Genomic DNA, 10,935 nt, shown 5'->3' with positions numbered 1-10,935 from the left:
ACTACCATCTCGAGACAACTCCGATAGTGTTTTTTTATCAACGTTTCCTGGAAGTCACGTGTCCCACAGCAGTACACTCGTAACAAATTAAGCATTAAACTTATATTCGATCAAATAAAACTAATGTAGCAAATAAGCCATTTATTTTTTTGTTGACCCAACTTCGACACTTAATGACGTCATACAAAACGTATTGCTTGATGGGCGAAACAACAAACACACACACCACCTGCTGGAGGGAGAGATTATCCGCGGAGTCTGGCCGGCACAGGGTGTTGATGGGGTGAAATGGCTCCAAGGGGCCAGCCCTCGACGCTGGGAGACCGCTGGGCGATGACCAGTCATATCGAGTGGTTTCCATGACGAATTTGACGCTAAGCGACCCAAGGCTGGAGACTTTCTTCAGCAAAGTTGGCGGACAAAAATATTAGGATGGAAGCAAATGTAAGTCATTATAACGTTAACACGAATCATGTAAAAAATGTACAGTTGAGAGGAATGTGTTAGTTAATGTAGAGACAAACGATTATGCATATTTTCTTGTCAAAGTTAATTTACGAAAATCGCGATTTAGCAAGCTAGCTGATTAGCTAACATTAGCCAGCTAGCTAGCTGGCTAGCTTTATGGGTGTTGTGACATGAGTATGAAATTGTAATTATGGTTGTTTAATGTTTTAGGGACTCCTGAAACAACCAGCAAACCAGGCTGTCGTCTTGTGAAACAGTGGATATAAAGAATCTAGCTAAAGCATTTACTGCAAATTTAATGTACCATTTTGTAAGCTTGCCCTTGCTGATATTTGCCATGCAATGCAGATAGATGAAGTAACATAGTTAGCTAAACCATTTCCTGCTTATTGTGCAGTGGAGGATAAAAATGCCTGTATGCCTACGGATATGTAGGTAGCTATATAGCCGATCTGTGTATGGACTCTAAAACGTTTGGTATTGTAATGAAACAGCAGGGAGCAGGTCTCGAACCCTCGACCTTCTAGCCTGAAGTCCAGTCGATATCCGCGCTTATAAACCCAGGGTCGTTACAGTATACATATTAGTTCAGAACCTAGCTATGAATCTCAACTATCATAGCCAGTTGTATCAACTTCAAAACATTAATGAAGCCTATGGATTGAGTAGAATATAATATAACTTTGTGCCAAGGATGCAAGTCGTATATACATGTAGTTATTACCATGCATGAGGTCCTCACATTGTAGCCTGTACATTTAATATATTCACTGATGTAACTCTACCTTGGCAAATAAAGGTGCAGTTCAGGAATGAATGTCTGAGATTATTTTACAGTCATATCCAATACCAGGAGTATCAAATTCCAGTCATTGAATGATGCTGTGTCTGCATGTATGTATTACAATTATACACTTCAACAGTGTTTACCAATCTTGGTCCTGGGACATCAATGGTTACACATTGTAACTATGCAATAGACTAGAAACATGATTTAACTAATTCATATCTACAGAAATAGAAATAAAAAAACAGTACACTACACTTCCTATGCATCATGTAAATACTCTAAAACCGGTTCATCTCAATATCTAATTTCCTTAATCTGCATTGATCTGATAAACACAGGATAGGTGTAGTATTTCATCAAATGAGACTTAATTTAAACAAGTAGAGAATGTGAAACACTTTATTGAAAGAAGTTCATTATCCAAGTGTTAAAAATCCATAATGTATTATACATGCATTATAAATACAAGTTCAATCTGTACACATCTGGTGTGCATTATAAAAACAGAGGAAGAAATGAGGTGGCGAGAGAGGTGTAAAAGACAGAAACACATTGCTAACCCTAATATTCTCTCAGTTCATCACAATTACATAAGTGTCTCTAGTGGTGTCTCCTAACCAGCCTTGGGCTCACAGTCGACCCGAAGATTATCTTAAGAGCGGGTGAGGTGGTGATGACGGGACTGGGGGTTGGCATCCTCTCTCACATCAAAACATACCTGCAGATAAGAGACAGATGGAGAGTGATGACGGTACTGGGGGTTGGCAACTGGCTATGATAGCTGAGGTTCATAGCTCGTCTGCAGTTTCTTTGAAAGATTCTAACACTGTCAGTGATCATAATCATCAGGAGGTGAAATGCAAAACTGACCTTGGATCATTAACTCTGGGACTACTGCATCTCTATCTGTATTTTAATGTAAAGGATCTCTTTAATAATACTTCCTGTTGACCCCACCATGTGACCTCTCACGTCTGATCATGCTGTTCCCTCTATGTAGCCAGTTCAGATGCGGCAGGGGTTCACCAACACAGCTGATATAACCTAGAGGATTTAGGGAGAAGAGGAGAGAGGGATGAAGTGAAGGAGAGAGACATATTGAAAAAATAAGGTAGTTAAAGGGACAGTGTTCAACAGGAATCTGTGTGTGTGGCCTCACCTGGTGTCCACACCACACTAAGTGGCTGCAGAGTACCTTATGCTGAAAAACATGAACGAACACATGAGGACAAACAATATAGCGTAGTTATAGAAATAATGAAGTGTTTTACTATTCTCCATGGTTGGCCCTCTTGCCTATTCTTTGAAGGTGGAAGGAGCCACAGTTATACACCTGAGCCTGCTTACTGCACAACACAATCCATCAATCAGATTGATACATGAGTGTGTAGGTGTGGGTTATAGGGTGTCTAATTGTTCAATTTTTTTTCAATATGGGTGACTTCAAAAAGCCTGTTTTGTTTTTGTACAGACATCACACCCTTACCTAAACAGCACCCTCACCCGAGAAGTAGAAATCAAAGGGAGAGTGGGAATTGGGAATTGTGGGGAGGGTGGGAACTGGGAATTGAATAACTGCAGTTGACATAGCTAAGTAAATACTCTTATTGCAATGTGGATGGCTCTTAAAAGAGCCTTTGGTTGTGCATAGTGGTGTTGCCAGGGTACAGTACCCTCTTTGAAGAAGTAGGTGAAGATCTCCCACACACGGATTGCCTCTTTTGCTGCGTTGTTGGACCCCATCCTTGAAACATCCTGCTGAGCAGTAGACTTCTCCTCTAGCACACGGTGGCGAGCTGCAGATCCCTCCTGGTCCACGTGTCCATTGTCATGAAGTTATGCAGGACACAGGTAGCCTTCATACGCCTGAATTCCTCCAGGAGGCAGTCCAAAATGGCCCTGGTCACCCAACCTTGCAGTGCCTTACACGGTAACTAGGCAATCATTTTGAAGGAATCTCCAGTTACAAGGTATCTAGGAATATGGAAGATACTGTCATTATTAGACTTTGACATCACCAGGTCATTGTGGATTACTAAAGTATAATATCCCTGATAACAAATCATGACTTTTTTTATTTAATTTAACTAGGCAAGTCAGTTAAGAACACATTCTTATTTACAATGACGGCCTACCGGGGAACAGTGGGTTAACTGCCTTGTTTAGGGGCAGAGCGACAGATATTTGTCAGCTCGGGGATTTGATCCAGCAACCTTTCGGTAACTGGCTCAATGCTCTAACAACTACGCTACCTGTCACCCCAATGATAACATTGGATTGATAGATGCATGTGTACATGTGCATGTATAGCAGGTGACAATAGCAGGATCATATCAAGGATATGAGTTGATCATTTGAATCAGCTGTGCAGTGCTAAGGTAAAAAAAAAAAATGAAATATGTACCCTTTTGAGTCCCCAGGACCAGGACTGAGAACCACTGCTCTTCCTTGGGACCTCTTCATCTGCAGACAGGCTTTCACAGCTCTCTGTATCTCTGAGGACAGAAAACCTCACAAGAAACAGACTTCATTATACTCAAATTAGACCGCACTGAATATTATGTTACTATTATATCCGTCCTCACTTCTAGCGACTGGAACTACACAAAAGTACCTGCCCTATCCAGAATAACCTACTCTCTCACTTTGACAGCTGGGGCTGCTATCGTTTCATCTTCCTCCATGGCTGTTAGCTAGCTACCTACAAATGCATTTGGATATTTTTTTTTACAGTGATAAATACATCAAGATAGCTAGCTAATATCAAATCAAATTTATTTATCTAGCCTTTCTTACATCAGTTGATATATCAAAGTGCTGTACAGAAACCCAGCCTAAAACCCCAAACAGCAAGCAATGCAGGTGTAGAAGCACGGTGGCTAGGAAAAATTCCCTAGAAAGGCCAAAACCTAGGAAGAAACCTAGAGAGGAACCAGGCTATGAGGGGTGGCCAGTCCTCTTCTGGCTGTGCTAGGTGGAGATTATAACAGAACATGGCCAAGATGTTCAAATGTTCATAAATGACCAGCATGGTCAAATAATAATAATCACAGTAGTTGTCGAGGGTGCAACAAGTCAGCACCTCAGGAGTAAATGTCAGTTGTCTTTTCATAGCCGATCATTGAGAGTATCTCTACCGCTCCTGCTGTCTCTAGAGAGTTGAAAACAGCAGGTCTGGGACAGGTAGTACGTCCAGTGAACAGGTCAGGGTTCCATAGCCGCAGGCAGAACAGTTGAAACTGGAGCAGCAGCACGGCCAGGTGGACTGGGGACAGCAAGGAGTCATCATGCCAGGTAGTCCTGAGGCATGGTCCTAGAGCTCAGGTCCTCCGAGAGAGAGAAAGAAAGAGAGAGAGCATACTTAAATTCACACAGGACACCGGATAAGACAGGAGAAATACTCCAGATATAACAGACTGACCCTAGCCCCCCGACACAAACTACTGCAGCATAAATACTGGAGGCTGAGACAGGAGGGGTCAGGAGACACTGTGGCCCCATCCGATGATACCCCCGGACAGGGCCAAACAGGCAGGATATAACCCCATCCACTTTGCCAAAGCACAGCCCCCACACCACTAGAGGGATATCTTCAACCACCAACTTACCATCCTGAGACAAGGCCGAGTATAGCCCACAAAGATCTCCGCCACGGCACAACCCAAGGGAGGGGGAGGGGGGGGGGGCGCCAACCCAGACAGGAAGACCACGTCAGTGACTCAACCCACTCAAGTGACGCACCCCTCCTAGGGACGGCATGGAAGAGCACCAGTAAGCCAGTGACTCAGCCCCTGTAATAGGGTTAGAGGCAGAGAATCCCAGTGGAGAGAGGGGAACCGGCCAGGCAGAGACAGCAAGGGCGGTTCGTTGCTCCAGAGCCTTTCAGTTCACCTTCACACTCCTGGGCCAGACTACACTCAATCATATGACCTACTGAAGAGAAGAGTCTTCAGTAAAGACTTAAAGGTTGAGACCGAGTCTGCGTCTCTCACAATATAAAGTTAGGTAGCTGGTGATATTTAATTCACTTAGCTAGCTATCTATACAGTATGTAAAGTTGGCTACATATCTACTGTAACTAGCTAAGTTAGCAGGTCATTTGAGTTAGCGTGCACTGTAGGTTGTTAGCTAATATTACATTTTTTTTTTTTTACATTTTAGAAATGTATTTATTTACATGAATAGGTTCTCTCAGCCATGTGGACGTTTGCAAACAGGGCAGCAAGGTTTGTCACCAGAGCGTTTTAGAGCATATTACTATGTAACTATTTACCCATTTAATAACCAGACTTTCATACAAACTTGCTATGCTGAATTCTTGACGCACAACCGATAAGGCTGCCATATGCTACCAGCACGCCCACAAGCGAGTCACAATGGGCAGCCACTCTGTCGTTTTCTGCAGAGCTCTCTCGTTGATTTACATTGGGTTCCCAGGTGTCCGTAGTTAAAACCGTTGTAAAACGACCAGTGGCGCCACCCTGTGGCCGATCCCAGATAGGGGTGTTGGGTTACCCTGCGGCCAGGGACAACATCAGATTAGGGATAATACATACATGATATGTATGCATGAACTTCATCTCTATATAGGACACTGGTCCTGAAGAGCTTACATGGTGTGCAGGCTTTTGCTCCAGCCCATCACTAACACACTTGCTAATCAACTACAAAGGAAGACCTGGCACTGTTTGTTACACATTGATTAGAATCTGCATAAATAATATTAACTTTTTATATAACTAACTATGTGTGCCCGCATTCGTAAATTACAATATTTGTTGCATGTTTAGTTACTTGCAAAATTCATAGAAGACTCAAAAGAAATTTCCACCAAAAGCCCCTCAAACGGACCATCCAAGCAATGACTATGTAGTAAAGCATGCATCACCTCCCACAATCCCACTGCACTCGCCCTTGCTACGAGCAGTCAGTCACAGCAAATACAAACAAGTTACTAAAGTCATCGTTTGGGCCATGAAACAGAAAAAAATGTCACAGACAGTGCCTCCAGGATCTAAAGATGTTAATGACACGAAAGTGATCAACTTTCAAGAGTTTTGTTTGCAAAACATGGACAGACTGAACATTGACGTGACAGATACAGTTGAAGTCGGAAGTTTACATACACCTTAGCCAAATACATTTGAACTCAGTTTTTCACAATTCCTGACATTTAATCCTAGTAAAAATTCCCTGTCTTAGGTCAGTTAGGATCACCACTTTATTTTAAGAATGTGAAATGTCAGAATAATAGTTGAGAGAATGATTTACTTAAGATTTTATTTCTTTCATCACATTCCCAGTGGGTCAGAAGTTTACATACATTCAATTAGTATTTGGTAGCATTGCCTTTAAATTGTTTAACTTTGGTCAAATGTTTCAGGTAGCCTTCCACAAGCTTCCCACAATAAGTTGGGTGAATTTTAGTCCATTCCTCCTGACAGAGCTGGTGTTATTGAGTCAGGTTTGATTTTCCGATGATGTCAAGCAAAGAGGCACTGAGATTGAAGGTAGGCCTTGAAATACATCGACAGGTACACCTCCAATTGACTCAAATGATGTCAATTAGCCTATCAGAAGCTTCTAAAACCATGACATAATTTTCTGGAATTTTCCAAGCTGTTTAAAGGCTCAGTCAACTTAGTGTATGTAAACTTCTAACCCTCTGGAATTGTGATACAGTGAATTGTAAGTGAAATAATCTGTCTCTGTAAACAATTGTTGGACAAATTACTTGTGTCATGCACAAAGTAAATGTCCTAACCGACTTGCCAAAACTATAGTTTGTTTACAAGAAATTTGTGGAGTGGTTTAAAAACGAGTGACTCCAACCTAAGTGTATGTAAACTTCTGACTTCAACTGTAGCTAACCCTGCTATTTTGGGGTGCAGAATCAGTTCTATAGCCATCTCTAACCTCAAATAACCTTAGACCCTGGGGTGGAGACAGGCTGTCAACTGAATATTTTATTCGATGGGATCCACAGGTGGTGCGAGGATATCGACAAGGTAAGAGATCAATGCTTGTGTAAAAGTTTATTTGATTATCAACCAGCTAGCTAGCTAGTAGCCCAAAGGCTGGCAGATGATGATACGAGAAGGGCCCTCCAAGCTTCGTTTTGCATACTTTGATTTGGGTTCATACTCCGAGCCTTTCTCCAATTTGCGTGCTGGTGATTTTGGTCACCCACACCAGACGCAATCAGGACACGCAGGTTGAAATATCAAAACAATCTCTGAACCAATTATATTAATTTGGGGACAGGTCAAAAAGCATTAAAACATTTATGGCAATTTAGCTATAAAGCTAATTTGTCCTGGGATATAAACATTGGGTTGTTATTTTACCTGAAATGCACAAGGTCCTCTGACAATTAATCCACAGATAAAACGGTAAACCCAATTAGTTTCTCGTCATCTCTCCTCCTTCCTTCAGGCTTCTTTTTCTTATTTGGACTTTATATGGCGGTTGGCAACCAACTGTACGGTGCATTACCACAAAGATGAACTACGTGTGGACCTCAGTTCATCTTTCTATCACCCACATGGGTATATGCTCCTAAAAACAAATGAAGAGATGGCACGTGGGTATATGCTCCTAAAAACCAATGAGGAGATGGCACCTGGGTATATGCTCCTAAAAACCAATGAGGAGATGGCATGTGGGTATATGCTCCTAAAAACCAATGAGGAGATGGGTGAGGCAGGACTTGCAGCGCGTTGAGCATCACAAATAGAACAACGTTCTATTTTAGTGCCTGGCCAAGCAAACGCTCGCGAGCAGTGTGGGTGCAATGATTGAATAACATGTATGTGTCAATTTATTTTGCAACTCTCAGCGCACGCAACGTGAGCGGTGTGGCCAGCATGTTAGGGTTGCACAATCAGTGCCAAGTAATGACTTGCAACCATAGAGTTAGATACAGTACAGTATCTACCAGGATGCTTGCAGCCCTTCCACCGATCCAAACAGTAGTACCTAATATGGGATACCTATATTGTAGCAGCTGTTATACATGAACTTCATGAGCTCATTGCTCAGTGAACATGCCCTCCAGTGTTGTTCACCACCACTCTTCTCCATCCACATCTGAAACTCCTAAACAGACAGACGGACGGACGGACACACACACACACACACACACACACACACACCCACACAGGCCAAAATAATGAACACACTGTTGAGACAAGATGTACAATATATAACTTGATGACATGCTTTGTTGTCTTCCTTGTTGTTAATGTATTTTTGTTATTTATTATTATGAACAACAAATACAAAAAACAGAAATATACAAACAAGAGAACATAAACCTAACAGACAGGGGTATTACATATCAAGATTCATTTTCAATTTGTTAAATACTTTTATGGTACACATTGCTTTTTTGTTTTAACATTTACTGATCATTTCAAAATATTAAAAAAATTCTTAATTTGAAAAGGGGTTTGTTCTCTGCCCACTTCATTTTATGGATAAAGAATCTTACATGAAGATAAACAAATGAACAATGAAAGTTAAATCAGGGTCCATATCATTTGGATCAAAATGAAACATAATATCAGAGTCTCTCAGATTAACATTAACAGTCATTTATTTTTAAATATAATCTCCTAACTCACTCCAAAATCTTTTGACATAAGAACAGTCCCAAAATAAATAGTCAAGAGTTTCTGGTTCACAACCACAAAATACACATTCGTTATCAAAATCTATCTTGAATCTGTGTATAATAGAGGTCTTTACAAGGTAGATTCTATGAATGAGTTTGTATGATGCTTCTTTCACCTTATTAGATATACAATATTTGCCAGACAACAACGAGACTTTGTTCCAGTTCACTTGTCCTAGGGCTGCATTCCAGTACATTTTAGCAGAGGGAATAGTAACATATTGACATAGTTTCCTTATCTACATATTATTACATTTATAGTTTAAAATGTCAATTCCTTCTAATTGTATTGAGGCTACAAAATCCTCAACAGTTGCACTTGGAGTATTGTTATGTTCTCCTAAAAGAAGAATAGCACCTTTAGGGACAGCTCTAACAACAATTTGATGCTCCTCAGGAGTGAATGTAACATTGTTTGTTCTCATAAATGGATAATCACGTGTCCAACTGTCCATCATTATTCAATAATTGTTCAATCACAGCCAATCATAACAATAACAGCCAATCATCAGTAATTTGTGTAAGCACTGTGCTTGTTGAATGTCCTTCCCTATAAGCGTGTTGACAGTCTGTTGTCAATTTGTTTACTGTAAAATTGCATTGTATCCGGTCAAACACCATTTTTTCCAAACGTTTACTAGGGGTCGGTAACAGGCTGATTGGTCGGCTATTTGCACCAGTGAAAGGTTTTTACTATTCTTAGGTAGGGGAATAACTTTGCTTCCCTCCACTTTCTAGTAACTGCTTTGCTTTATCTTGGCCAGGTCGCAGTTGTAAATGAGAACTTGTTCTCAACTGGCCTACCTGGTAAAATAAAGGTGAAATAAATAAATAAATAAAAATTAAAGATGTGTCAATCTCGTCCGCTATTATCCTCAGTAATTTACCATGTAAATTCTCAGAATGATTCAAATAGATTGAAAATAGTCTCTACAAGCCAGAATGTTGAATAAAATATTTACTCTTACTTTACCTGCTGTCTGTGCTGTTGGTCCTTTTAACGGTAGGAAGTGGAGATAACATATCCACAGTAAAGTATTGTTTACCTGGCTTTTTACGGCGCCGGTTGGTTCTATCGCCTGTATTTTCAATCTCCTGACACATTGCACGTGATGCACAATATGTAAACAATCACCGAATGTAACCAAAGGTTGTCAGCCGACACATGTTCCCTCGCAATCAGTTGGAGGTGCTTGTGAAATTTGCCAGCTGATTGGGTGGGACAACTGTAGTTCAGTTAAGGTTGGCCATTGTTTACATGTTCTGCAAGTGTTTTGCATGCGAATTGTGTCACTATCTGAAAATACAAAACTGGAAATACTAACAGTTTTTTTCCAATTGCTTTGGTGCAATACAAAAATGTGGTACATTTTCGCAAAGCTTTGTACAAAACGGGAAAACGGATAAAGCAGGTTTCCAGGCATTCAGTTACTGTTCGATTGAACATTAGAATGGGCAAAACGAGTGGCCTAAGCGACTGAGTGTGGTATGATCATTGGCGCTAGGCGCGTCGGTTCCAGTATCTCAGAAACGGCCGGCCTCCTGGGCTTTTCACACACACAACAGTGTCTAGGGTTTACCACAAATGGTGTGACAAACTAAACATCCAGTCAGCAGCAGTCCCGTGGGCGAAAACAGCTTGTTGATGAGAAGTCGAAGGAGAATGGCAAGAATCGTGCAAGCTAACAGGCGTGCCACAAACAGGCAAATAACGGCGCAGAACAATAGTGGCACATTTCCACATTTCTAAGCACAAAAATCTAAACAGATCATCAAAATGACTCAATGTATTCAATTGATTGGACATTTTTTTAAAAGGCACACACCTGTTTAAATAAAAGGTCCCACAGTTGACAGTGCATGTCAGAGCAAAAACCAAGCCATGAGGTTAAAGGAATTGTCCATAGAGCTCTGAGACAGGATTGTGTCGAGCGTCCGATCTGGGGAAGGGTACCAAAACATTTCTGCAGCATTGAAGGTCCCTAAGAACACAGTGGCCTCC

At 41.2% G+C, this 10,935-nt stretch overlaps 2 long non-coding RNA genes across 2 annotated transcripts; one reads left to right on the top strand and one right to left on the bottom strand.

Annotated features, from left to right (window-relative positions):
- The first annotated feature begins 207 nt into the window (after positions 1 to 207).
- Positions 208 to 1,281, top strand: LOC123741658 (uncharacterized). Its single transcript, XR_006769139.2, has 2 exons — positions 208 to 444; positions 679 to 1,281. It is a non-coding gene; the product is annotated as an uncharacterized LOC123741658 (long non-coding RNA).
- Positions 1,282 to 1,643: 362 nt separating this feature from the next.
- Positions 1,644 to 3,071, bottom strand: LOC145877580 (uncharacterized). Its single transcript, XR_014391909.1, has 3 exons — positions 2,932 to 3,071; positions 2,418 to 2,459; positions 1,644 to 2,302 (listed from the first exon to the last, which is right to left on the bottom strand). It is a non-coding gene; the product is annotated as an uncharacterized LOC145877580 (long non-coding RNA).
- Positions 3,072 to 10,935: the final 7,864 nt, after the last annotated feature.

The sequence above is a fragment of the Salmo salar genome, chromosome 03, assembly GCF_965601325.2.
Source record: "Salmo salar chromosome 03, fSalSal1, whole genome shotgun sequence".
NCBI lineage: Eukaryota > Metazoa > Chordata > Actinopteri > Salmoniformes > Salmonidae > Salmo > Salmo salar.
This window is presented reverse-complemented; position numbering and strand designations above follow the sequence as displayed.